Below are 26,751 nucleotides of genomic sequence, written 5' to 3' on the forward strand. Positions count from 1 at the left end.
GTGTCGAACGCACATTTCGAAACACACATTTGTGAGTTATTTATTCAATTTACATGTTAATTACGGCAAATGTTATAATAACATTGGTTAAAAATCAGACGAAATGTCTGATTGTTACTTTTATAAACTAATGTGAAACAGCTGCTTTTTCTTGTGCTCCGTAAAGGCAGTGTTAGTCATTTTAGCATGTTTGATGATTGTATTTTGGTGTCATATGATTATTGAAATGTTGACATAAATTCAGAAAATCTGGCAAATCAAATCGAATATTAAATGTTATAAAATTGTAAATTGTTGCTTTACTTAAGTAGAGTTTGGTACGAAAGTGTGTCGGCGCAAATTTTGTGAAATCGAAACTTTTTATCCCGACAGTGGCATAATTAACAGCAGTCGTTTGTGTCTATTTGGAGTTATACTATTATGAATATAAATTCATTTATAATGTCTTCAAAGATCATAACTATTATGTTTGTAACAAACTGCAGAAAATATTAAATTCGAAGGTAATAGACGATTCTTCTGCTCACAACTATGACTTTAGATGTTCAATTTATTGTAGCAATCATGCCAGCGATTGATGCAACGTAGCTTCTGTCCTTTGCACGAAGATCCTGCTAATTAATATAGTAATTTCCCCCTAAATAGATAATTTGCAAAGAGGAGATGCAATTATTGTAGCCTTGAAACTCGTTTTTATAATCTCCGATTGTCAACGACTATAAAAACGAGACGCAAGGCTCGAATAATCGTATCTCCTCATCCCAACTTCTGAGATCCAAAAATCTCAGCGCGAATTAGAGCAGAAATTTCTGTATCATTTTAAACTGTCTTCGTTTGTGTAGCCAATTAAAATCGCACTGCAACATCGCGAACATCGTGGCCAATCGCGATCGAACGTCGACGTGCAATTTCTACGCGAATACCCGGTGCAACTTCGTCGCAGCTACGGAGCTTACGCTACAATGCCCTCAGAATTCTGTGAACAACAATAGACTCGTACGCGAAAAGTTGACGCACTGCGGATGATTCATTACAAGGGAGGTTCATTTTATAATGGAACGCTATGGCTCGATGAACGATGAAACGACGGCGTGACTGGTATTACCCGCGGGTAGCATGAAAGCGCCACGGAGCGTCGGAAAATAGAGCTATCTTTAGTCAAAGACCTTTGAACTGTGGCTCGGTAGGAACCGAGGTGCACGGTGATCGAGCGAAATTTGCAATTTAATAATTCAACTGACGAACCGATGACAGGTCGAGCCATCCAGTCGCCGTGGACATAAGGTCGAACTGCCCCCCTCGAAGTTGAGCCACTCGAGACTAAGCGGATGACTGGCTCGTTTCATCAAAGGATATCGAGGCCCAGGTGCTCCCGCCTCTTCATCGAGCATCGTTACGCCGAAGGAGGACAAAGTAGTACTTGTACTTCTAGAAACTCGGCACTTGAACGTCGTTGATCCACCGACGTAGAATCCTAGCAAAGGTGCACCGTCGAATTTGACGGTATTTTCGGCGGTACGCGGAGGGAATTTTCCCGTGAAATGATCTCGCTCGTAAATGATTCGATTCGGAGCTCCGTACAATTACATCGTAACGCAATCGAGCAATCGAATCCTTTGAGGTAATCAAATCCCTAATTCATTCGGTCGCGAGTGTCATTCGAATACAATGTAATTGGCGTTATAAATTCGATATATTTTTGTTCCTACTTATGAAAATATATCGTATGTATATACTATAATTATGGTTGTTTCTAGATCAGATCTATTGCCGAACGAAATTTATATAAATTCAGTTTATTTTATATTTTCATTTCTATGAAAATATTCCGTGTATATATGTACACGTTTCTACAGATATTTCTTGAATTCGCATCGCAATTGATCTGTTCAGAACAATAGACACTTTCAACATCTAGAATGTTTCAGTTTCAATGGAAAGCGACAATAAGGGAGCGACGTCTGAAATAAATACGAGCCAAGAATTCTATGCGGTATTAAGTAAAAATAGATGTGGCCACGTTTCGCGAGCGAATAACAAATATGTAGCTCGATTATTTATTACTCAAAGATAAACGTGTCTTTGACAGTTAACTTCAGCACTTCGTTATTTCTGAATTTCTTGGTATTGAATCGTTCCCTATAAATTTAGCGGTTCGAGCTTAGCTCGTTCTCGACCGATCGGTTGTTTAATTTATTTCGTTCACACGTCACCGGCATTATTTCTACCGAACTTGTAAATACGAGCTTCTTTTTTCACGGGAAGAATACATTATACATTATTATTTTTCACGAGCAGGTGCGTGGAATTAACACCAGATTCACGGAACCCGACAAAATGGCGGGTCACTAATTTCTTAATTTACGATTATTCGTATCATATTCTCACGGCAAACGTTGCGATAATACTTATTAAAAATCAGAATAAATGTCTTATTGTTACTTTTAATTAAACTAGTATGAGACAGCTGTTTCTTGTGCTCCGCGAATCTAGTGTTAAACAGCTTTATCCGCTGCTCAAATTTATCCATTAACACGTTCCGTGCCACGTGTACCATCCATGGTACACGCTTGCATGTTTACTTAGTGAACTGAACAAATTGTTTACAAGAAATTTAGAACCGAAGAATCAATTTCCACCGCAAGAATGGGCGTTGATAAGTTTTTGTTACGTTGTTACGTGTACGAGAATTAATAATTGCACGTAATACATCAAGTTTTAGTAAAATATCAAAGTGTGAAGATTCGAGTAAAAAAAGCTCGGCACGGAACGTGTTAAACAGCTTTAATTCATATTGCGTACCGCGATATTTCGTGGCGCACGATTCGGATAATATTAACGCGACGCTGAATTTCTTCGAATCGTCGTTACACCGCGTCGTCCCCATAAAATTTCCTCGCGCTTCTTGATCTCTCATCCCACCGTTGCGAAACCGATGTTTCCGCTTGCAGTCGTCATCAGCGTTAACGCGGCATTCCGGTCACCGAACGGGGGACACGGATTCGCGGAACAATATTAAAATCTAAGTTACGAGCAGCGGTGCAGGTATCCGAGGCAACGGTTCGTGGAAGTCGCTGCCAGCACTTGGAATTGAAACTATACCAGGAGTTGCCGGCGTGATTTCGGTCGAAGAACGACGCTCGAAACGACGACTTCCGCTGTATCGCTCGCGACCGTGCGATATTATTAGATCTCGTAATTAGCGTAGTCCAGTGTTCATTAATTTCTGGCCGTTTCCCGGCGAGACCCGTGTAAAATTCGCACTGAAATAAATTCGCGATTGCTTAGGTACTTCGAACGAAGACGCATGCTCCACGATACGTCGTTTATTTTTAATTGTTTCGAAACACTGAGATCATTTTCCTCGGAGAATGAGAATTCAATTAAAAATTCAAACGATGTGCACGATAGCAACGAAAACTTTCAACGTGTAATTCGTGGTGCGAACGTGCATCGCATTGTTTAATGTGTAATATTTGTGAACAATTTAATCGGCCATGGTTTTTGCAAGATTTATTACATGAACGTATAAGTAAGCACAATTAATATATAATATTTCAAGTGGCATTTATATAGTACGAGCATGATAGGAACTCGTGAAATTATTTTCAAAAGTAGATATTTCTTCTCTATTATGCATCATTAACGATTCACTTTAATTAACACTGAAACGGTAAATCGTATAAATTACTGCCAGAATAAGTGCCAGAATTACTGCCAAACGATAACGAACACGTCGAACAATAAAATTTTCGATTATTGACTTAGGAGAGATAGATAGGCGATGCTGAATTGTTTCGATAATATCGACACTAGCGACGTTGCCGCGTCGTTGGTACACGGTGCTGGATTGCCAGATTTGTCGGACAGAAGATTTGAAAGATCGATTGAAAATGAATGAAGCGACAAGAAAAAAAGCAGAATCGATGAAAAATATTAAAGATCCTTTTCGCCTGGTCACGCGCGTTGCCACGAGTTTTATTAATTTTGTAGGAACTCGGATGCACCGAGCCGCGCTCGAGGAAGAACGATATAACGCCGGCCGAAGCTAGTTACGCGGCAAGTATCAGAATTTTTATTGCTCGCATTCTTCCGCGTCGTAGTTCTTTTGGCCTGGCGATATCAGAAATAATTGGATGTCGCCTCGCTTGATTGCAGGAAAATGGAGTTTCTCAAATCTTTGACGCCGAGGCTGCGTTAACTTATATTATTCACGCCGGAGCATCGAGCAAGAGATTACCTTTTTATTATCCGTGCCTTCGGTGTTTTAAATCGATCTCGAAAAATAAAAGGAATCGATCTTTTTCTGGATGCAATTTTAGCATAGTCGCAGTTCAAGTAACATTTTCTTTTTATTAATTATACCTAGCTGCACCTGACCTACTTTTGCTCGACAAATTTTTCTAGTTTGTTGTTCTACGATAAACCTGTCATTTATTCTGTAATTGCATTTTATTACATTGTGCAATCATTTAGAATTATTTAGAATTTCTATCTAAAATTTTACAAGTGTATTTATTAATTTTAATTTATGATAATCGATTCATTAATTTTATTAATTTTACAATTTTACAATTGTACAAGCTTTTGGGATTCCTTACAAACAAAAAGATATTTGCTGCTTTGATCACTTTAATCAGTCGACGATGGAGGAGTGGAGGAATAATAATTCTCATTACCTGAACAAATAAATTGCTCGCATAAATTCTATAACTTTACTCTACTATAATAACTGTGCTTTCGTTCAATAAGTATGCTAATTTATATGGACGTAAGTAATTATAATTTATACGAACGTTAATAACATTAATATTTATGATAAATATACCGACTATATATTTATCCGACAACAGTATTACCGACGAGAATATCGTTTCTACATCGAACGCATAAATGAATTTTAATAAATACAGACGTTACATTATTCTCGTTACCACTCAAGCTACAAAGAAATGGCAAAAACGGCCGTTCTAATTGAAAAATTCTGCTTTGCACGATGTTTCGTTCGAACACCGACATCATTATCCTGCACCATCAAAATCCAATAAAACGAGGACATCGTCTTCGAGGTTATTTCACGTTCGCGAAGGTTCCTTCGCGTTCGCAAAGAAATCCATACGAAAGCTATCGATTGAGGAATTCGTTAATTCGATTCGCGAATTGCTTTTTATATCGCTCGCGCCGCCGCAGCTGCGGCAATTAACAGGCAAGCGGTTAATTGGCGTTCTTTACCAGCGCTTAGCATAATTCAATAGCACGGCACAAGTGAAGTTCCTAAATGTTGTTACGCCCCGGACTTCCTGTAAACTCTGTCCGGGATTCTACGGTTTGCGATCGCGCACTGGGTCAAATTCCATTAGACGCGTCGACCCCCGCGTGCGGTTTTCTATTTCCCCGGGTTTGTTTTGCGAGCGCGGGGCGCGCCGTTGTCATCGTCGAGCCGCGCCTAAAATCAACGAGCTATATGCATAGAGCCGCTGCACTTCGTGCACTCTTCGAGGGCGACAACTGGCAATAACATTCGCACGATTGACTCATAATTAACCGCGGCGACAGTTTCGAATTCGACGCGCGCGGCGCGCCCGGTTTCGATATTTCCGATAAGTTACGAGCCCGCTCGGTGACATTTCAATTTCCTTCTTTGGATTGTTCGGCCGCCGAGCCGAAGCCGAGCCGAGCCCGAGCGGTGCCCGCCGCACAACAGATCGTCAACTAATTGAATAGCAAATTAGTCTTTGATCAACGGCGTTATTGAAATAATGACCGGCTGATAATTATATCATCCCGGCATTTGCATAATCCATTAACAATGCGCCGAATACTTCCCGTGGCGAGGATCCGGCGCTATCTTCGATCACGTGGCCTCATTTCGTATACAACGGCAAAGGAAAAAACTTAATTGAATGTTAGCGGAGAGCGGAGCAGTTTATATATTCGCGGACTGATGATGCCGATGCAAATCCACTGGTTTATGTACTCATTCGCACGATAGTTAATTTCGAACGTGTCCGTTGTTGGAACGCCGTGATTGTTGCAACTAGCCTGCGGATTTTACGCATTCGTGAGAATAATAATGAGTTAATGCGAGATAACGAACGCTTTTAAATCATTTGATAATTGCGTTGTATCGTGTTGCTGAACGACTCGAAGACAACGCCGAGCAACGATACTTAACAACGATACTTATCACCGATCGAAATCAGCTACACGCGACACACTCGTATCATGCGAGCAAGCGATCGTGCTAATGTGTAACATGTGCGAAACTTCATTTAATTACCTATCGACCCCGTTGCCTTTTCGTGCGTTCAATTTTCAGCAAGAATATCAACTGCTGCGTTTATATTCGAGGAAATACAAATATTGGATGAAATGTTTATAATATATACAGTAACTATGATATATGTATGTAAAAATAATATATGTAATAATTATAGAAAAATGTTTTTATCATGTAGAATAATTATAAAAAAGTATTTGTAACATATACGATAATTATAGAACAATATTTCTAATGTATACAATAATTGTAGAAAAATGTTTGTAATATATAGAATAATTATAGAAAAATATATCTAATGTATACAATAATTACAGAAAAATATTTGTGACATATGAAATCATTTTTAAAAAATATTTGTAACATATACAATAATTGTAGAAAAATATTTGTAACATCTACAATAATTGTAGAAAAATATTTGTGACATAAAATAATTTTAAAAAAATATTTGTATCATGTACGATCATTATACAAAAATAATTTCTAATGTGTACAACAACTATAAAAATATATTTATAACTCATAGACTGAAAAATTTACACTTATCATACTAACTTGGACAACATTTTTGATAACATATACCAATTTAGCAACCAAAATGACATGCACAATAGTACCGATTTCCATGAGAATCGTACGAATTTGCGAATTTTGAATAACTTATTGAGAAGATGGACGACTGTGCGCCGTCCTTCCGCAGAGGAACTAGATAATCGGGCATTTTATTTCCCCCGAAGGAAATGCTTCTGCGAGTGACAGTGTCCTTTCCCTGCTTAGCGCATCCTTTGCGTACGCTCTTCTTACCTGTCACGAGAAATTCAAAGCGGCAGAAGGAACCATAGCGACTCGAAATTAAATAAGCGTATGCATCGTACGGCGAGATATACCGTGCGCTTCTCGTAGGAATGCTAACAGCGGCAATACATCATCTGCGTCGAAACTATAGTCCCTCATTCTGTGAAATATTAAGAATTATGGCTCGAACAAGCGGATGTCGAAAAAACGATGAACTATAAAACAAAGGTAAATGTGAAATTGAATTAAATACGGTTCCGTTTGGTCGTTGTTCGTCGGCACGCTTCGAACGTCCTTTAATTAAAATTTTCTGTTCGAAAAACATATTTCGTAATTTACGTACGTATTTATATATGCGTCCGTGGACAGCCATAATTAAAGTTCTCATGCCCCGGTGGCTGCGAAATTGATCTAAGTCATCAGAATTTAATCGTATCTCGCAACTTGTGAATAAAGTTTATAGTTCAATATTTAAATGGAACTTTCTATTCTGCGAAACTTTCGCGATGATAATTAATTTATTAATATTACCGCGAAATCTACCACGCACTAATACCATTAAATTTTTGTTAGAAAACTTGCTTTAATAGTGCAAATTATTCAAGCATTTCCCAAAAGTCTCTAAAGTGGCAGATTTAGTAATAATGTCACTGAAAATATTTTTAATTGTGAAGTACTCGTGCAATAATATTAATATAATAATACCATCGTGTCCTAATTATTATAATGCAAACGGAAAAAATATTAGAACTTTTATAAAAATATTTATAATGTCGATTTGTTACTTAGTATAGGAAATTAATGTTTTCGTTTCAATCACACGTGTTTGGAAAATGAAACAATTTAGACTACAATAAATTAGGCGCGTTCCAAATTAGAGCATTTTCTATGCTTCGTTAAAAAACTTAGGATTCTTATGAATTAGCATGATTTTAAAAATAATTGATAACGTGTAAATGAACAAGGTCCACTAGCATCTCGATTTTCGTTTCGCAAGGAAAAATCTTAGAGTCGACAAATTAAAAATGAAATAATTCTTCAACTCCAATCATTGCGAACCGACGAACGAAACTAAAAATCTGCATAAAGAACCGCAGTCTAGTAATAATAACAGTATCTAGTCGAAATCGCGATCACAATGCAACGTTTTCCATCAATTTACGGAATCGTTCTCGCGTCGTCGTCAAATCTTTATTTTATTATTCCCGTGATCTGCACCGGTGATATTGCAGGGCACCCCTCCGTTCGATATCAATATTAGACCATCTGGTATTCCATTAAAATTCGCATCATCGAGAGCACTCTCGCCGAGAATCTATTCCATATTTTCGCGTTATCGATGGAAGACGACTTCGCCGTTCGAAGAGGGCAACTATGCCGTCGTGAAACGCCGCTTTCACTCCGACGACACTGTATCGCAGATGAACAAAATTGCTGGATCCCTTAAATCTGGTTTACACCGCTGTTACGGCGCATAATCGTGTCTCGTATTTCAAATTTTTGCCGCGAATTACGATACTTCCGGATTACGGGTACATTATGGGTCCTTCGTGCAGCGTGTTGAATCTCGCGCAGCGAGTAAAATGTGCAGAGAGCTGTGTCAAATGCTATGTCAAATCGTAGATAGTTAATAAACAAACAAGGTAAATAAATGTAGATTATCAAAAGAACATATTTTATTCGATGTTTTAGATTATCGAAATAAAGCAATTTAATAATAGCAATATTATATTTATATTATTATTATATTATTATATTTATAATATAAGCAATAAAATAAAGCATTTCTCATTTTTTATTTGAAATACTGTTGTATTTTAATTGTGAAAAATCTATTGTTTACGATGGCGATTGAAATGTTTTTTTCCTTAAATATTACCCAGCTCTGAACGTAAAGTGCTATGATAATTTCAAGACATTATCGGTTAGCACTTTTCTCATAAATAATAAACGTGAAGAAAGAATAAAAATAATTTTTCTGCTTTTTTTCTTTTTAGACATCTAGCTTAAATATGTTTAAAATATAGATAGTGCAATTTGTGATTACTAGATTGCTGACATTTATGCAAAATCAAAACAATCTGCATCAATTGTATAAAACAGGTGTTAAATAAAAATGTATTTTTCCTGATACTTGTTTTAATAAATTAAAAATAGTGTGACGAAATTTTTCACTTCCTCTAATCTCTTCTCGACTGTGTATTCCGCTTGCCTATTTTTGCCATAAATGCTTAAAATCTGCTATCGGTAGGTATTCTAAATTCTCCCTAATTTTCCTTCAGCAACAGAAACGAACAATTCGGAAAGAGAAGAGACGATTACTCAAGCCTTGCACCTCATTTTTATAATGATTGACAATCGGTAACTATAAAAACAAGCCACATGGTTCCAATAATCGCGTCTCCCGTTCCCGAATTGTCGATTCTTCTGCGCAATCTTAGGGAGAAATTACAGTAAATGCTATCTCGTCAGTAAACCAAAAAAAAGAAAAAATGATTCAAGATCAAAGAATGATACGTATTCCTATTTCTCACTTCTTCGTCCATTCGATCAACTCTGGATCGCCGAATGAAGAAATTTCGAGCGAACGGCGCCATGGACCAGCATCATTTACTTTACACATCCCTTGATAGCGGACAAGAATGGGCTCCGCGCGCGAGCACGCGGCGTCCCCGAGGAATCGAAATAAATGAATTGTCTCTCGTTGAGAAATCGTCGCTCGTCGCTACAACAAATGGTGGCGGCACCGAAAGCGCCTTCATCGCCGAAGAAAATAATTTCGGTGCGCCGAGAAATGTTCGAAGCCAGCGCGTGTATGTAAGGGGTAGCAGCAATTCACCGCGAAACGGTCGTGGGAAGGTGGCGATCGTCCCAGCTGGCATCAGCGGTGGTCGGCTTCACGTAAACGGCACAAACTGCTTCTGTTTTTTCCTGAATTAGTTCCGTTCGTGTTGCTCGTCGTACGTGCGCGGTGTCCTCGTTTTTATAATAGTCGAACGGTTTACGGTCGCCACGCGCATCCCGCGCATAAATATTTTACGAGTGCGTAAGTTTTTCTTGCCGCCGTTGGCGATACTTATATCGTTGTTCTGCATACTACTCGCGACAGCAAAACATGATTATGTTTCCTCGGTGCAGTGCGACTATCGAGTTCAGCTTTATACACGGTGTAAGACGGAGGGATGGACCGACTTCGTCCCTTCTCCCGTGATCTTAAAGGTCTGAGTGTCACGTGTCGCCATCCGTGACGTCACCGATGAACGATTCAGCGGAGTGGGGGTAGAGGACAGCACGGTTGCCAGGGACTCTCGCGTTCGTGATTGGTCGCGTCGCTGGTCTCTGCCACTACACTGCTGACTCTTCAACCGTGACGTCGCGGATGGAGTCACGTGATACCTGAGTGGATTAGAATCGCAGTGGCGTACATCACATTTTCCTTGTTGGGAGAAATGAAATTATTGCTATATATATATTATTTGTGCTAACACACGCGTATTGTGGACTGACCAAATTTATTTATTAAGATCGTCTAGAGTTAAATTAATTTATCTAGTAACTTTATCATTTATTCCACCTGTCTTTTCGACGTTTCAGCATTTACAGTACGTTTTAAGATTAATCGTCAAAGTTTTGGAAATTGTGACTCACGCCACTGTGATTCTGATCCATCCGTTTCAAAGATTAATTGTAACAACGCATGGTGCATCCCATAACGTACGAGCTCCGTTTGAAACATTTTTCTATCGGAGCGAAGCTTTTCGAGTAATTTAAGTGGCGGATCTTGGCGGGCCATGCTGTGCGCGCGGTTCTTCTTTGAAGTTCTGTTCAGTGTGATCGAAATTCGAGACTGCGGAAATCGAGCACGTTGCTTGAAAGGACGAATGCTCAACGGGATCATTGGTTTGAAGTACGGTTTAGTGTTCGAACGTGAATTCGTACAGTGTTGCCTAGATATCGTGTATCGAGCTTGCATCGAGTACGCTAATGCAGAAGTATCTGGTCGCCTAGCGAAAGCTGTATAATCCTTTGCGACAAATTTCAACTGTATCGCTGGACGTAATGAAATTTTCTCGCCGATGCCTAAAACAGTTTAAAAATCGTTTTATTGTACCATTGTAAATTTTCTGTGTACTTAAATTTTTCGAGAACATAGTGCAAGAAGTGGAAACCGTTTTCAAAGTCTACTTGAAATATAATATATACAATAATATATAGAAGAATATATAATAATATATTAATATATAATAATAATGTATATAAAATATATATAAAATAAAATATATATACATATGTATAAAATATGTATATAAAATATATAATAATATATTAGTATATAATAATAGTGTATAGAATATATAATAATATATAATAATATATAACCGTATATATTATATACTATATATTATATATTTTTCGTTAATAACTCGTAAACAAAGCCGCAGATTGCATCTTCGCAAAGGAAAAAGTTAGAATGACCTCAGCTACCCCACATTTCCGTAATGCGAGACATTTTTGGGACCCCCTGTATAACCGTATCCATATAGAAGAATAAAATGCAATATGCAACCGACTAAGAAATGTTAGTTTTACCTCGACCGGCCCTGTTTGCAAGTTTTCACGTTTCACCAATGAATCGGCGAGCACGCAAATTAAGGACAGTAAAAACCATTTAGAAAAACATGAAATGGCAGACTATTGTGGGTGTGACTGGATTCGCCGGTCTCTGCGGAGTCCATTCGATCGATGATTCAATAATACAGCATCCACTCTCCTTCCGCCATATTCCCATCGACTGTAAGCACACCACGGCGGCGCTTTTATTTTCGCCGCTAGAAATAACAAATGTTACGATAATAAAAGATTTCCATCGCGTACCGGTCGGCTTCGCCGTGACCTCGCCGAAGGTCGGACGACGCTCGCAGGGCATAAAATATTCGGAGAACTATTCGTGGAGGACGAAACGTGTCGCAGCCGTGTTTGTCTCTCCGTTAAACGCTCGGATTTCGGAATAAACAGCGTTCAATGCGAAGCAGGGCTTTATTCGCACATGGCGATTTCTGTTGCGTCGTCAACATAAATTACCCCCGGTGCCGGCGTGCCGGAACGTAACAATACAGCCGCGGTAGCACGCGGTATCGTTTGACGCTTGAATATAAATAATGTTTGCCCGACATTCGCGGCGGCCGAGGCCGTAGAAAAAGAAAGGGAACGAACAACGACGCGGATATTTTTCAAACGGCCGGTACATACCCGCAGCTTTGCGGTTTATGTCTTTTTCATGCGTCGTCCATTTGTAAACGCGCGCATCCACATCCGCGATGACGAGAGGAACGAGGAGGAACGCGTACAATCTGTAAACATCCATATGCAAACGGCCGCTGTTCATCAGACTGTCTACGGACCTCCGCGGAAGAAAAAAAGCTGCCGCAGCGGAAATTGCGGAGTAGTTGCTCGTCCGTTTAACGGTTCACCACGACGCCAGCTGCTGCTCTGCTCAAAGATCAAACGTGAATTCCTTATGGAATGTGAAAAGGGACCGAGGAGGTACTGTATAAATATGTGTATATTTTTTGTTTTTATCGTACTCGTGCGACGGCTACAGAAATTCCTCTCGGAAATGCCAAATTTCGGGTTGCCGTGAATTTCCCTGTGCTAGTCCTACGCCCGTGTAACTTATTGCTACGTCGATGCCAAAGGTCGACGGTGTTCTTGGAAGACAACCCTTCTGTAATAAAGGATTCTTTTTATCTCTGTACTTGAATAAGGAAATTAGAAATTAAGTATAGGAACTGATTGGACGAATTGCTAAAAAATTCAATGTTTCTTCTTACGAGCTGGTCATTCTGAATGGATTTCTTAAATTTACTGTTCAAGTAGTATCGATCTCCAACTTAAATTATTGCTTGGTTACAGAACTGCAGATTTTATGGATTTTATGATAAAAATAAGTAAATGAAACACAAAACAGTGGAAACATTTACAGAATTTGAAATTGTTGCGTTATTTGGAATTTATTAACACAAGATTTACGGAGTACATAAATCAGCTGTTTTATACTAGTTTATAAAAGTATTTACTCTGACTTTTAACAAGTATTATTGTAACATTTGCCGTAAGTAACATATAAATTCAATAAATAACTCGTAAATGTATCTTTACGATGCGAATAATCGTAAATTAAAAAATTAGCGACCCTCCATTTCGACATTAAATCTACTCTTAAGATCGTTCAGTAAATAAACGTTTGTACATCATCTTGCATTTAACGCAGCTAAGCCTTATTTCGTAAAAAAGTCTACAGTGTCGTCTTGTACGCTAGATAACAACGTAGAACGCGACCAAAAAGGCCAACGATTCGGCAAGAAACATCACGAAAAATATGCATTGTAAAATCGCTGAACGAAGCTCGGAACTGTTACAAGCCTCGTCGACGATACGTTTGCGAGAACGATCCTCCGTCCGCGGGATTAACGGTGGATCCGATTCGATCGAGTGAAAACCTCGGGCATTCGAGTGACTCTTTCGTCCGGCGACAGCGTAATCGCGGGCCCGGCGAACGGAACGTCGTCGACAGGCACAGCAGAACGAAAACAGTTGGTCGACGATGATCAAAGCCCGTTTCCGAAGACGAGCGTCGTTAATCGGCCGTGAACGAAGAGGGCATAGAGGGGGGGAGGAGAGGAAGAAATAACGGCAGCAGCCTCTCCGCGAGGGTGCTTCGGTAAAGGGAAACGAGAAGTTTACGATCGTCGGGCATCGCTCCGCGATAAAAGTTCCGGCGATCGACGCCGATCCGACGGGCCGCGCCGTCGAAATAATTACAGCGGAACGCGGAACGATATCGGCCGTGATCACGAAGGTGTTCGCGGGCCAAGGAGTACGAGGAACCGCTCTCCGCCGTCCGAGCCGATCAATAAAACTCTGCTTCCACTCTACTTAACTTTGTATACTCGTAAAATTCTATTAAACCGTGCTTCGGCGAACAGCCGCGAAAGGGTCGCGAGGGGGGAGTGGGCGAAAAAAAGAATGGGACGATTGCTTTGAACCGTGAATTTCGAGCGAATTAACGGATCAGCGGTACGGGAGAGTCGCGCGCGACGAGAGAAATATAATTATGCTTGCCGCTACTGTTCGCCGCGGCCGGGACCGCGGATTCCCGCGGATAATGGGGAATTAGGAACGGTAAATTCGGATCTGCATAATCGAGTCGGCGCTAACCAAATGTGACTCGATCGTACCGCGGCGGAGCTGTTCGCCGGGTCCGCGCCGGTCCTCCGCTTGTTAGGGCTGTCTTCCCGATTCTCTTCTGTATCGGCGACGCCAAATTCGATGCCCGCGCCCGTCGTCTTCATTTCCCTAATTGCGCCCCGCTTCCACGACGAATTCCAGCACGGTTACGGCGACATTGATCGTTCGGCTTGGAACAGGGAATTAAGAGGGTCGACTGCAGTGGAGGACGCGCGATTCTAAGGACGTTAGCGGGCCGAGCCGCGGGATCGTTATAGTCGAGCGATCATGTTTCTACTTCGAGTGAAGTACCATGTGAAGTTCGTATGATAGTTAGATATTTATATTCACGTATTTACGTATTTAGATGTTTTACTGTGCACATAAGTTGTTGAGCTTCTCGCAAGTCCTCCCCCCTTTAGCACAAGTATTTTTGTCTTTTTCATCGTTACCTGTCGTTCCAGAACTGTAATTAATTTTTTAATGCGTTTTCGCTGGATTTTCAGAGGAAACTTGACAAGAGCCCTTTTATGCGCTAGAAAATTAAACGCAATTTCGAATTTAATTACGTTCAAGCTTAAGTTTTCAAAGACTGTCTGAAAACGTGGTGTTATTGAAGAAGATATTTTGAAAGATGATTGTGATACGTGATTTTTAAACAGATTAATTAAAATTCATCGGTTGAAAGTGTTTGATCAGAATTATGTCAATGAACGTTATTTAGAATAGTTTCATATTCAACAATCGTACATTCTTTTCTTTCGACGAAAAACGGCGCATACAATTAATTTTAGACTGCGAATTTTGATGCAAACAATATCTAATTATATATAATATATATATACGATATTAGATTTGCAAAAATAGGATAAGCGAACATTAACAGCAGAGGATAACACGAAAAATGTAAATTTTGCAGTTCGCCGACTAAAATATACTGGAACAATATAAATTCGTCTGATTATTTCCCCCGAATAACCATGGCGGTATGATTTGTTTTTCCTTTTTTTTGGAATTAGCGATGCTAATGTTCGCGTATATTAGTACACGGAATGAGTTGATTATGAATGCACTCTGTCTATTACAGTGCTCTAGCCGCATACAGTCTGGCATGTAAATTAGGGGAGTCTCTCCCCTCGACATCTGGGAATGACTAGAACAGGTGTCCCCCGAATCGTGTACTCTTGCACACTTGTTGTTAGACACTTCGACACCTAAATTATTAGAGCTCTTAGACTACGGACTCTCTCAGACACGAGGATATCTAGACCCGCGTAGTTCCCCGTAAACTCCTGGATCCTCAGTTTCCAAAACAGACGCCCTGACAATGAACTCTGTTCGGCTCGAAACTCCTCATTTTGACGTTTAATCATCTCGGCGTTCGGATCTCTCCGGAGTTTATTCCGTAGGAAATGAAGTACGAAAGTCGGAGATCGCGCGGATAATATTTACCTCCTCCTCCGCTTAAGAAAACTCGTAGACGCTGTATACATTTTCTAATACGATTTGGACCACGAAAGTTTGTATTCGTGGGTGGCCGACGATTATGCTCGTGCTATTTAAAATTTTATATACGGCGATAAAATGGTAATCAAATGTAAAACAGTAGAAATATTTAGAGAATTCGTCAATATTATCGTGTTACTGCCAACTTATTAAAATTATTAAGAAAAGAAATAAATGACAATAGTTTCCGCATTTTGTAATTAAGGAAGACGATTTTTATTTTGCATGAGGTATACATGATTACCGATTAATATATTTGTGGAAATTCTTTCTATGGAAATATTGATTTAAAATATTTGTGCAAATTATGATATTTAGAGGCTAACTTCTATAACTTAGAATGTCTGACTATTTGACAATGACTGATTTATTCTGTATGTTAAATGTTACAACACTTTCGAGTCTAGAAGAACATTTAAATAAACAATATTGGTCGAATATGAATAGAAATTGTTTAGATAGAAAAAGATGTTTAGCACGTGATAATTGAAGATGAATATCCAAACAGACGTAATATAAAGATTGTGCACTTTATTCACTCACTCTTAAGTTGATATTCCGGGTCCCGAATTAGAAGATATATAACCGCTTAATTGTAAGTATCTCTTACCTGAAATGAAAAGAATTGCACACATTAGAGATAGATCAATGAAGAATACAATTATTAAAATGTCGATCATTATACTTGTAATAATTGTCAATGGAATTAATAATTATTAACAATACAATAATGTATCGTCGATACATTTCTATTCAATTTACATTAAATACAATTTACTTCGAAAGCTTTTATCTTTGCTTTGTATTATTAACCCTTTGCACTCGAAGCCATTTTAACTGTAAATCGAAATTAATTTTTCTGACTTATGGTATTTCCATTTTATATGACAAAGTGCATTTCATGCATATGAAATTTATAGTCTTGCGACTCGTACAACAGTTAGACTTTTAACCATTTTTTTACGTCTAGACTTTTATAATATAAAAATTATCTTGGAACGTGATGTAACAATTTTTTAATGGTGCCTCAGAGTCACCACTCGAGTGCAAAGGGTTAAACACGCTTTATAGCGTGCTAATACAAAAATAATAATAATTGATACGATAATATATCATAGAAAGGTACGAATCTTTGTTCGACTTCGACATTCTCCCGGCAATTGCAGTGCGGTAAAGTAATTTCGTATTCGTTCGAAATGAAAATTAAGGCGCTTTCAAATGTTCCGGAACGGAACAGTGATCACCTCTTATAAAGTAAACAGAAGTCTCCCACAGAAGACGAACGGTACTGCGTTAATTTCACAAAGCGTTGCGCCGGTGTGGCGTTCCCGTCGTCTCTCTCTGTCTCTTAAACAATTATTCCCTTGCAATAACAAACCGTGCTAACCGCGACAGACGCCGATGGAAAAACCGAGAGCCGCGCTAGACGCGGAAGAGAAAATGTTGGTTATATCGTCGAACGGTGCTCCAAAGCGGCGTTCCTTCGAATTTGAGCATGCTATTGCGTTCGCAAGGCGCTATTGAAATCGGCGCCAAGCATTCTCTCGACAAGATGGCGAAGAGTAGATTTCAAAGGATGACTACGACGGACACGATGTTCTCAACGGCAAAGGTACAGCGTTGAAACAGCGTTGCAATTTCTAAAAATGCGTTTTCTAAAATATTTCTTGCAGCGAAGTACTTTTGTGATCTCGATTCTTTCTTCTACCATAAAATTGCACTTTATTGCCACTCACGATCAGCGCTTATCGGACGTATAAAAACAGAATTACGTAACAATTGGGACATTCTATTAAAATGAAAAGATGTGCAAATTGTGCTAAAGGCCGCATAGAAAATAGGACGCACAATATATGTACTATGTGCAATGTTCATCTTTGCTTGCACAACCAAAAGAAATTGATTCGCAGGATATCACAATTAGCGCATCATTTTGTACAGTCAGTTTACTTCATAATTTTGTACTATTTTAGTTAACATTTTGCTATAATAAACCAATAAATAAAATACATTGCACAATAAGCCTAAGCATAATTTCTGTTATCTTTATGGTCTAGGAAAATATTTGCCATAAAATTAAAAAGAAACTACACATTGTTATGTATTTCTCTTATGATTTCTATTTATTTTACGTCTAAGCAAACTAAAACAAACGGTTGCACACTAATCTTTACTCTCAGCACCCTCGTGGTCCTGTAAGGGTTAAACGAAACATCGTTCTTATACTTACAGGGAGACAAATTCTGACAATGTAAAGGATTACTCGCGTCCGAGACTAGTTTGTAAGGAAAAGGACACGTGTAGAAATGAAACGCACAGATTCGACCTAACGAAAAGTAGAAGATATGAAGTAACGCGGAAAGGACGAGCGTGGACGAGGGGGGGGGGGCAGAACATGGAGATTCAGTCTAGAAAACGGAGAATAAATGGAAAGGAAAATGGGGAATAAGAACGGTTTAGATAAACCCGATGAACAAGCAAGAGACGGCGAAGTAAAATATGTTGCGGAATAGTGGAAGATAAGGCCAACGTTACCTTTGGACAATGTACAGTCAGCGGCGAAAGTCTATGTACACCTGTTCCGCGAACGCGAGAAGAGAAGTGCAGATCTCGCGATTAGCTGCGAGTAACTATCAAAATGGAGATTCTGTGTCAATGATCGCTCGAACGGAACGTTTATTTCGACGATCTGAAAAGCTGCTCCGATTTTATTGCCGGTCTGCCGGGTCTATTTCACTGAATTTCGTGGACAGATTACCAAAGCCTTTCACGAGCAAAATAACCAACTAACTGCGACCGCACACGAGGTATAGGAAGAGACGTAACATTGAATGTATTTTCATGCCCTGATTTTGCGGGGTTCAAGTGCTCCATTACCATTTCCGCGTTCACCGCAGCGCTACCAACAGATTATTGAATCGCGTTTGTTAAAGCGATAATTGAAATCCTAATCAATTTCTGACTCGCGCGGCATTCTGGCCAGATCAGAGATATTACGTTCTCACGATTTCCTTACATTTGCGCGTAAAATGCATTTTCCTCACTCTCGAGTTCGATTTGGATTTTTCGGGCAATGGAACAGCTCGCGAGCGAACCGAACCAGAAAATAATCATTAAGCAGATAGAAACAATCGGTTTATGAATTATGAATTATTCAGAACGGTCCAGATCCGTCACAGTCAGCGGAAGAGAACTTACTCGCCATTGATCGGCGCTGACATACATATAACTCGGCCGAATTTACTACGTTGGTCAGTCCGTCCACGTCCAGAAGAAGCAGATATCGCCAAGATCGTGTCGTAACCATGGGAACATTCGAAACTTATTTACTAGCACTTTCGCGATTATATAAATCAGCAGTTTTACCGAGTCAATTTTATTCCTGTTATTCCATTTCAATGTTTTATTTCTCCGATACTTTGAATTGTTATTTTACTGTTTTAAAGACGAATCTCTTTTATTACAATAATTCTAATCGAAGCTCGCTTTATCCTTTAACGTAGGCTATTCTTTTTGCAATTCTAATTTACAATCCATTTCACATACTGGTTTAACTTAATTCGATCTCTTCTAAAATTTAATTTATTTTTTCCAATTTCAATTTAAATCCGCTTCGCAGCCCAGATTTAAATCAATTCGATCTTTTCTAAAATTTCGTTTATTATCTCGAATTTTAATTTAAATCCGTTTCACAGTTTCTAGTTTAAATTAACTCGATGTCTTTCTAAAATTTAGTTCATTTCACTCTGAAATCTATTACATGTTTATGTTTAAAGTCTCCTCATTTTTTAAAATTGCGATTTAAATTAATGTCATTCAAAATTGGCTTCTACTTCTGACAATTATTATCTCGATTAATGTTCCCTTTCTGTAATCGATATCAACGTTGACCATTTCTCAAATTCAAATCTGTTCTTCACGTTTTAAGAATCCGGCGATTCGTTATCATTTCTTTCAGTTTCTTTCTACCCCTGTTTTTCTCTTTTTTATTCTCTTTTCGTCTTTCTCCTCTTTTCGCTTTTTCGATCTTCTGTTGCTTTAATAGATACCATTTAATCCTTGTATTATCTCTGTCTTCGTTGCTCAGAAGCTGCACTCGTGTGCAAGGGTTCCGGTTTAAAATTGGTATTCCTCCATTCAGAGGTCCTCCCGGAGCTCACTCACGGATGGGATCGCGTCCCCAAGAGACCCGGAGCACTATTAGGGTTTAGACTTTAAGTCTGTTAGATTTAGCCTCTTGTTCTATGCCATCCTATTGATTTCTCTCTTCCCACGTTTACTTCGTTTCGTATCGTCGTATTTTGTAAAGTCTAATTTCGCGATGCAATGTGTGCAGCGATTCGATTCCGCTCGCGTGGCTTCTGGATTCAAAATGAGATTTCCCCTCCTTTTCGTCTTCTTCGTTTCGTCCTCTCGTTCTTCCATTCTTCCTACGTTCTCGTCATTTTACTTTAATCGCGAGGACTTTATTCTAATACTTTCGGTCCAATTTCGATGTCATTGTTTCATCTTCGCGACGTAAGAAATTAATATCATCGAACGAGAATGTTCCTCGCGTGTGTCGTTGGAACGAGGACCAATAGAAGATCGAATCGTAACATTGAGACTCATTCTCCGACTTATTCTTCGACTTATTTCATCCAAGTATGCAAATAAAGTTCTATTAAAAGACCGACGAAATGTAATATCATCGTACAATAATTATTTCCATGATTGTCCGACGAAGATTTTCCGTTGTATTAATTTATTTCGGCAACAAAATGTGAACGCAAAAGATGTCCCGGTTTAGAGTAGCGAACGGTTAAACAGAAAACTCTTCCGACTCATTTTATCCAAGTATGCAAATAAAGTTCTACTAAAAGACCGACGAAATGTATTATCATTGTACAATAATTATTTCCATGATTATCCGACGAAGATTTTCCGTTGCATTAATTTATTTCGGCAACAAAATGTGAACGCAAAAGATGTCTCGGTTTGAAGGAGCGAACGGTTAAACAGAAAATTCTTCCGACTCATTTTATCCAAATACGCAAATAAAGTTCTAGTAAAAGACCGACGAAATGTATTATCATCGTACAATAATTATTTCCATGATTGTCCGACGAAGATTCTCCGTTGCATTAATTTATTTCGGCAACAAAATGTGAACGCAAAAGATGTCCCGGTTTGGAGTAGCGAACGGTTAAACAGAAAATTCTTCCGACTCATTTTATCCAAATACGCAAATAAAGTTCTACTAAAAGACCGACGAAATGTATTATCATTGTACAATAATTATTTCCATGATTATCCGACGAAGATTTTCCGTTGTATTAATTTATTTCGGCAACAAAATGTGAACGCAAAAGATGTCTCGGTTTGGAGTAGCGAACGGTTAAACAGAAAATTCATCCGAATTTTATGTGAATTTTTTTCAGAAACTCATTCTCATTGCGCCAGAATATAAAGTGATTACGCTACAAGCGCACTCCGTCTATTGCAGTGCTCTAGCCGTAGCCAGCGTCCATTATGTAAATTAGGGGAGTCTATTTCCTCTACAACTGGGAACGACTAGAACAGGTGTACCCAGAATCCTGTACTCTTGCGCACTTGTTGTTAGACACTTGAACAGCGAAGTTACACTAGAGCGTCGGAGACTCACTCTCTGGACTCTTAGAGATCTAGATATACGTATACGTGGATACTAGAACCGCTAGAGTTCTCCACTGAACTCCGAGATTCTCCAGTTATAGAGCAGATGCCCGGATACTTTAAATTCTAGGAGTGTAAACATCATAAGTTCGTGTCCAACGCTCGAACCGTGGACCATTTTCAGAAGAACATGACTGAGTCGGCTTGGGATCGTTTGTAACTTTATTTAGCAAGTTTTTTCTATGTATTTTAGAACACTTGAACTGCGGACAATAAACGGTACTAATGCATATCGTTTTGCAACAATGAGGAGATTCGATTTATTCAAAGTTCGTAGGATGTATATATTTTTTTTAAATTGAATTTATTTCTTTGAATATATTGTTTTAATTGAATTTATTTAATGTCGCATTTGCGTTAAATTTTTACATTGTCTTCTTAATACATAATTCTCATAATTTCTTTAAAGTTATGGTTTCTATTTTCTTTCGACTTCCTTTCAATTTTCGTTTTATGTTCGATCAACTATACTTGATTTTTCTTCGAACCTGTCAATTCTGAAGAGGAAAACGAAAGTTCGGTTATTTCGACTGCTCCGATAGTTCCGCCGTTAGCGTAATTAAAGACCCTAACGAACGTCATACTAACCGATGCGAAAATCAAACGAAGACAAATAGCCCGAAACGATGGATCGAACGAAGAAAAAGTCGAACAGCATTTACTCCGTTTCAATTTCCCGCAGAGAAACGTAGACATTTCTGTCCGCGAAACCGATATTTCCGCCGCAAGACCTCGCGCGGTCCTCGCCGTCGGAATATTTCCGAAACAAACACGCGCGCGAGCACACGCGGTTGGTCGCTCCGGGAGCGAACACAATTTGTTAGAAAAGTTAAATTGAACGGTTGAGAAAATTTCGAAGTTCGTTAATATTATTTTCAGCGGGGCGTTATGCCCGCGCGAAAGTTTCCCGCGCGGTAAACGGGCAACTAATTACGTAGCTGACTTTGGATCGAAGCGATCGGCCAATGCCGACACACGGTCTTATGTACACATTCGCGAACGATTGTTCTCTCGTTGGGTGGGTCTCCTCGTGGATGGGCGCGCGGAACGGCGGCGCGACAGTGACAGGACGGAAATCGTCCGTGCGACACGTACCGGCCGGAATTCATTCCGGCATCAAGAAACTTCAGAAGTCCCCGTCGCAGTCCACGAATTCAGATTTCATTGCACGTTTGCCGTACCGCCGTCCCGGCCCGGACAAATCGTATTTTTACCGTTCTGAAAGTTCGGGACGCGTGCAACCGCACACATCGGCCGACCCGGAACGGACAAACACGGGGATAAATGGGGGATATCGGGGAAGACACGGAAGAGAGAACACTCGCACGGCGAAGACGTCACGCGCATTTGCATCGGTTCACCTGAAAGCAGCCGTCTTCCGTGCCACGGCATCGTATCAGAGTCTTTGACGACTTCCACGATACTTCGCCAGCCTATTCCGCCGAGCCCCGGTTCGTTTCTTTCCGCCGATTTTTCGTCTGTCTTTCAAAGTTGACGCCGGGGCACGACTGGCACGGCCGGGGTTACTTTGAAGTCGCATATACCCGTTCCTCGTGTTCCCTGGCACAATGTTGTAAAAATATCTTGCACCGTTTCTCCACTTTCCGTTCACATGCCGGAGAAAATTCTATCTTTTCGAAATTGCCGGTTCGTTGCCAACCAGCCCGCTGTTGCGAGCTCTTTGGAAAGCGTGTAAGTTCGAGTTTATTCGCGTTTTGTACGAATGTGACGCTTTCATAAAATATACAATAGATATTTGTACATTTTTTATAAAATGTTTTATAGAATATATAAAATATATAATATAAAATATATAATATATATAATATAAAATATATAAAATATATAATATAAAATATATAAAATTTATAAGATATATAATTTAATAACGAACATCAAAGTATATATTTCTCTCAATCAATTTGCTGTTTCTCACGATCATACTCGTCACGAAGAAATGACAACAATTTCTGTTGCGACGAGTATACTCGTCGAAAATAGTTAATTTATAGGCAAAAATTGACGAAGATGTTACGGTGCATAACGGTGCATAACGATGCATTTAACGTGCGGGAGCATCGTTCGAACAACATTCTATTCGAGCAACGATTCGAATAACATTTTATTCGAATGATCTCTCGACTAAATTCCGCCAATAAAATTTTGGATGATCTCTCTGAATAAATACTATAAATAAAATTTCGAATAAAATAGCATTGGAATAACGTTACGAATGAAGTTTTATCAGAGAAATATTTCGAACATAATTTGACTCGAGTAATACTTCGAATAGATGCTTCGAATAGAATTTTAGTCGAATAAAATGCACCCAACTCTGGTGCATGGTTGAACGCGAAGAAAAAAGCAAACAGCATCAAAAAGAAATTACGTTCGTGAAACAGAACAGTTTAAACGATCTAGAAGAATCTTAATAATGATATCAGATCGAAAAATTAGCAGACATTTCGTGCAAAATGGCGGCACGCGCTAGCAGAAAAGATTTCGCTTTGCGAGCATCGATATCGCGGATCAAACGGATTAATCGTACCGATGAATATTTAGTCGAAAACGTGAACAATACCAACGAGAAGACACTTATTAATCGGGAATATATACGCTGACGAAAATGCTCGATAATAGTCAGCAAATAGAATCAGTTTATGAAAAGCGTTAATCGCGTTTACACGTCGGGCGCAACAACGTTTCGCGAGGCCGTTCCGCGCGCGATTAAACGTCGGGGAAATATTTGCAGGGCTGCAAAGAAAATAAATTGCCGGCCGTGCGTTCGCGAACAGCGCGTTAACGAAAATGTTTCCACACACGGACGTGAACCGTGTTGCGAGCGTGTGCGCGAACGAGTCTCTATTTTCGCGACTCGCCCAGCAGACAAGAATCGAGTGCTCTGCTTTTCAAAACTATAACGGACAAACGCGAACTTTCAAATTCAGACGCGGAGTTAAGAATCCCCGCGTTATCAGAGTTTACGCTGAATCCACCGAGCTGCTCAAAACGACCAGTTTCGCATTTTTTCTTCCCAACTTCCTCCTTTTTTCTCTCTCGGGTTAAGAACACGAGTTGCAGCGGCGCGGCTGCATCGAATTTAAAATGCAGAACCAGCGTCTTAAAGCGGAGGCTTCGAGCTTCAATTTAAAGGCAAAGTCATCGTCCTGCGATGATTTCTCGCGGAGTAATCGTCGCTCGAAGTTGGCCAATTTTTAACCGACGTTTTTCCGCGCTACAATTTCTGCCGAGCAAAATGCGCGTAGAACGATATTTCGAGGCGACATTTTTATCATGTTTTACAACAGAATATGGTGTATTTAACACGATAAAATGAATGCAACTAGATAAACCGGCGTCGCTGCCGGCGAACGTGTTAATCGTCGCGCGCGAAATGGAAAACGCTGATAAAGACTGAGACGTTAAAGCGTGTTAGGTTCACATTTCTACGATAAGCAGGATTCCCCCTGAGAAAAGAGCATACACGGCTCGCAATTGCCAGCGTATAGATCGACGTTCTGACAAGGAGATTATGCCAGTGAAACGAAAAAATGCTGACCCTGCCCCCCGGATAACGAAAGCTCGTAACAGCGGCTCCGAGCCAGTCAAAACTTTTTATATGGCCCCTGTCGTTCGGTTGATCCACGTCATCGCAATACACCAAAGGATATTCGGGGGGATCAGAACGAATTATATCCGGGAACGGTTTCACGAAGGTATATTCTGGTCGTTCGATGAAATTTTCACCGCCGAAGTGCATGCTCATGCTTCCGCCATGATCCGGGATCCGAGCCGACCATCTTCCCGATCGCCGTTTAATAGTTCCTTTCCCCGGCTCGATGTTTCATTTTATGCAAAGTACATCACCACCGTTTCAATTTTCAATTCGGGAATCCGATCTTTTCGGAATCAAGCACCGAACACATTACAGTATCGAAATACTTATTCGGGATTCTAAAGATTCTATTCAGAATTTTGCACGTCGAGAGACGAGTCTTTCTTTTTATTATTGGTTATTCGCTTAATAGTCACAGTTTGCACAGATGGTGCAAACAGAAATACTAAAAACTGCCGAAAGGAATACACAGACTGCGGATTTTATGCATTTATGACAATAATGAATAAGTCAAATATAAAACCAGGAAGACGGTAGAAAAATTTAAGGGTACAGTAATGTCTCCCTAATTGACGCTCGGACTGTGCACAAAAATGGACAGTTTGGGAATAGGAGATACGATTATTCGAACCTTGAAGCTCTTTTTTTATAGTTGTTGACAATCGATAACCATAAAAAAACGAGCCACAAGGCTCGAACAATCGTATCTCCTCTTCCAAAATTGTCCATTTTTGTGGACAATCTGAGCGTCAATTAGAGACACATTACTGTATTGTTACATTGTTTTCGATTTATTACGATTATTAAAAGATTTTGGACATTTTATCTAATTTATGTTACAAGTACGATTAGCTGAGATTTTTTTTTTATTTTTACTTCGCATAATGATTCGCGGTATAGTAAGAGCAATGTACTCGAAGATATGATTTTGTGTAAAGCAGTCGCTTTATGTTTGTAAAGGGTGTCGGTTCGGTGTAAAGTTTAACGCGTTAAAAACTCAAATCGGACTGCACGACGGTCGAGAGATTCGAATAAGAATGAATAATAATCCTGGATTGGCAAGAGCCTCGAATAAATCAATAATCGTGACTTTTATACCTAATTCACAGTAGCGCAGACTAGACCCGGTGACCCAGTTGGCGGAACTCCTGATGCAAAGTTATGTCGAGTTCACATGTGTTTCTTAGTGGAGCAGTTTACAGGCTCGAATCCTTCGGTTCGACGATTTTGGATCCTGGATTCTTTGGATTTGTTTTTCTTTTTTTTTAGATGCAGGAGTGCAACTCGCTTGACTGTTCGGGTCTGGGATTTTTCAAGTTAAGGTTCTTGAATCAAAGCTTGATTTTAAATTTTTGGGAATAATATTTCCTGATTTGCAAAAATTTTTAATCTAATTCTCCACTTTCTGAAGATTTTTCAGTATTTAGGTTTTTTTGACCATAGTTTTCTGAATGGTGCTTCATTCACATCCCAAAAATTTGAGACGTTTTGTCTTTTAATATAGCCTATTTCTTTATATTTAAAATTTATTTTCTTTTTATTTAAAATTAATCCGTTCGAGTCGTCGCAGAAACATTTGAACATTCCACCCACTGTGAAACAGTATAAACAATTATTCTTATTTGAGATC

At 39.4% G+C, this 26,751-nt stretch overlaps 1 protein-coding gene across 1 annotated transcript in view; it reads right to left on the bottom strand.

Annotated features, from left to right (window-relative positions):
- Positions 1–26,751, bottom strand: part of LOC117219774 (alkaline phosphatase) — a 445,727-nt gene that overhangs the window by 190,460 nt on the left and 228,516 nt on the right. The window lies entirely within an intron of this gene.

This window comes from Megalopta genalis, chromosome 5 (genome assembly GCF_051020955.1).
Source record: "Megalopta genalis isolate 19385.01 chromosome 5, iyMegGena1_principal, whole genome shotgun sequence".
Classification (NCBI taxonomy): domain Eukaryota; kingdom Metazoa; phylum Arthropoda; class Insecta; order Hymenoptera; family Halictidae; genus Megalopta; species Megalopta genalis.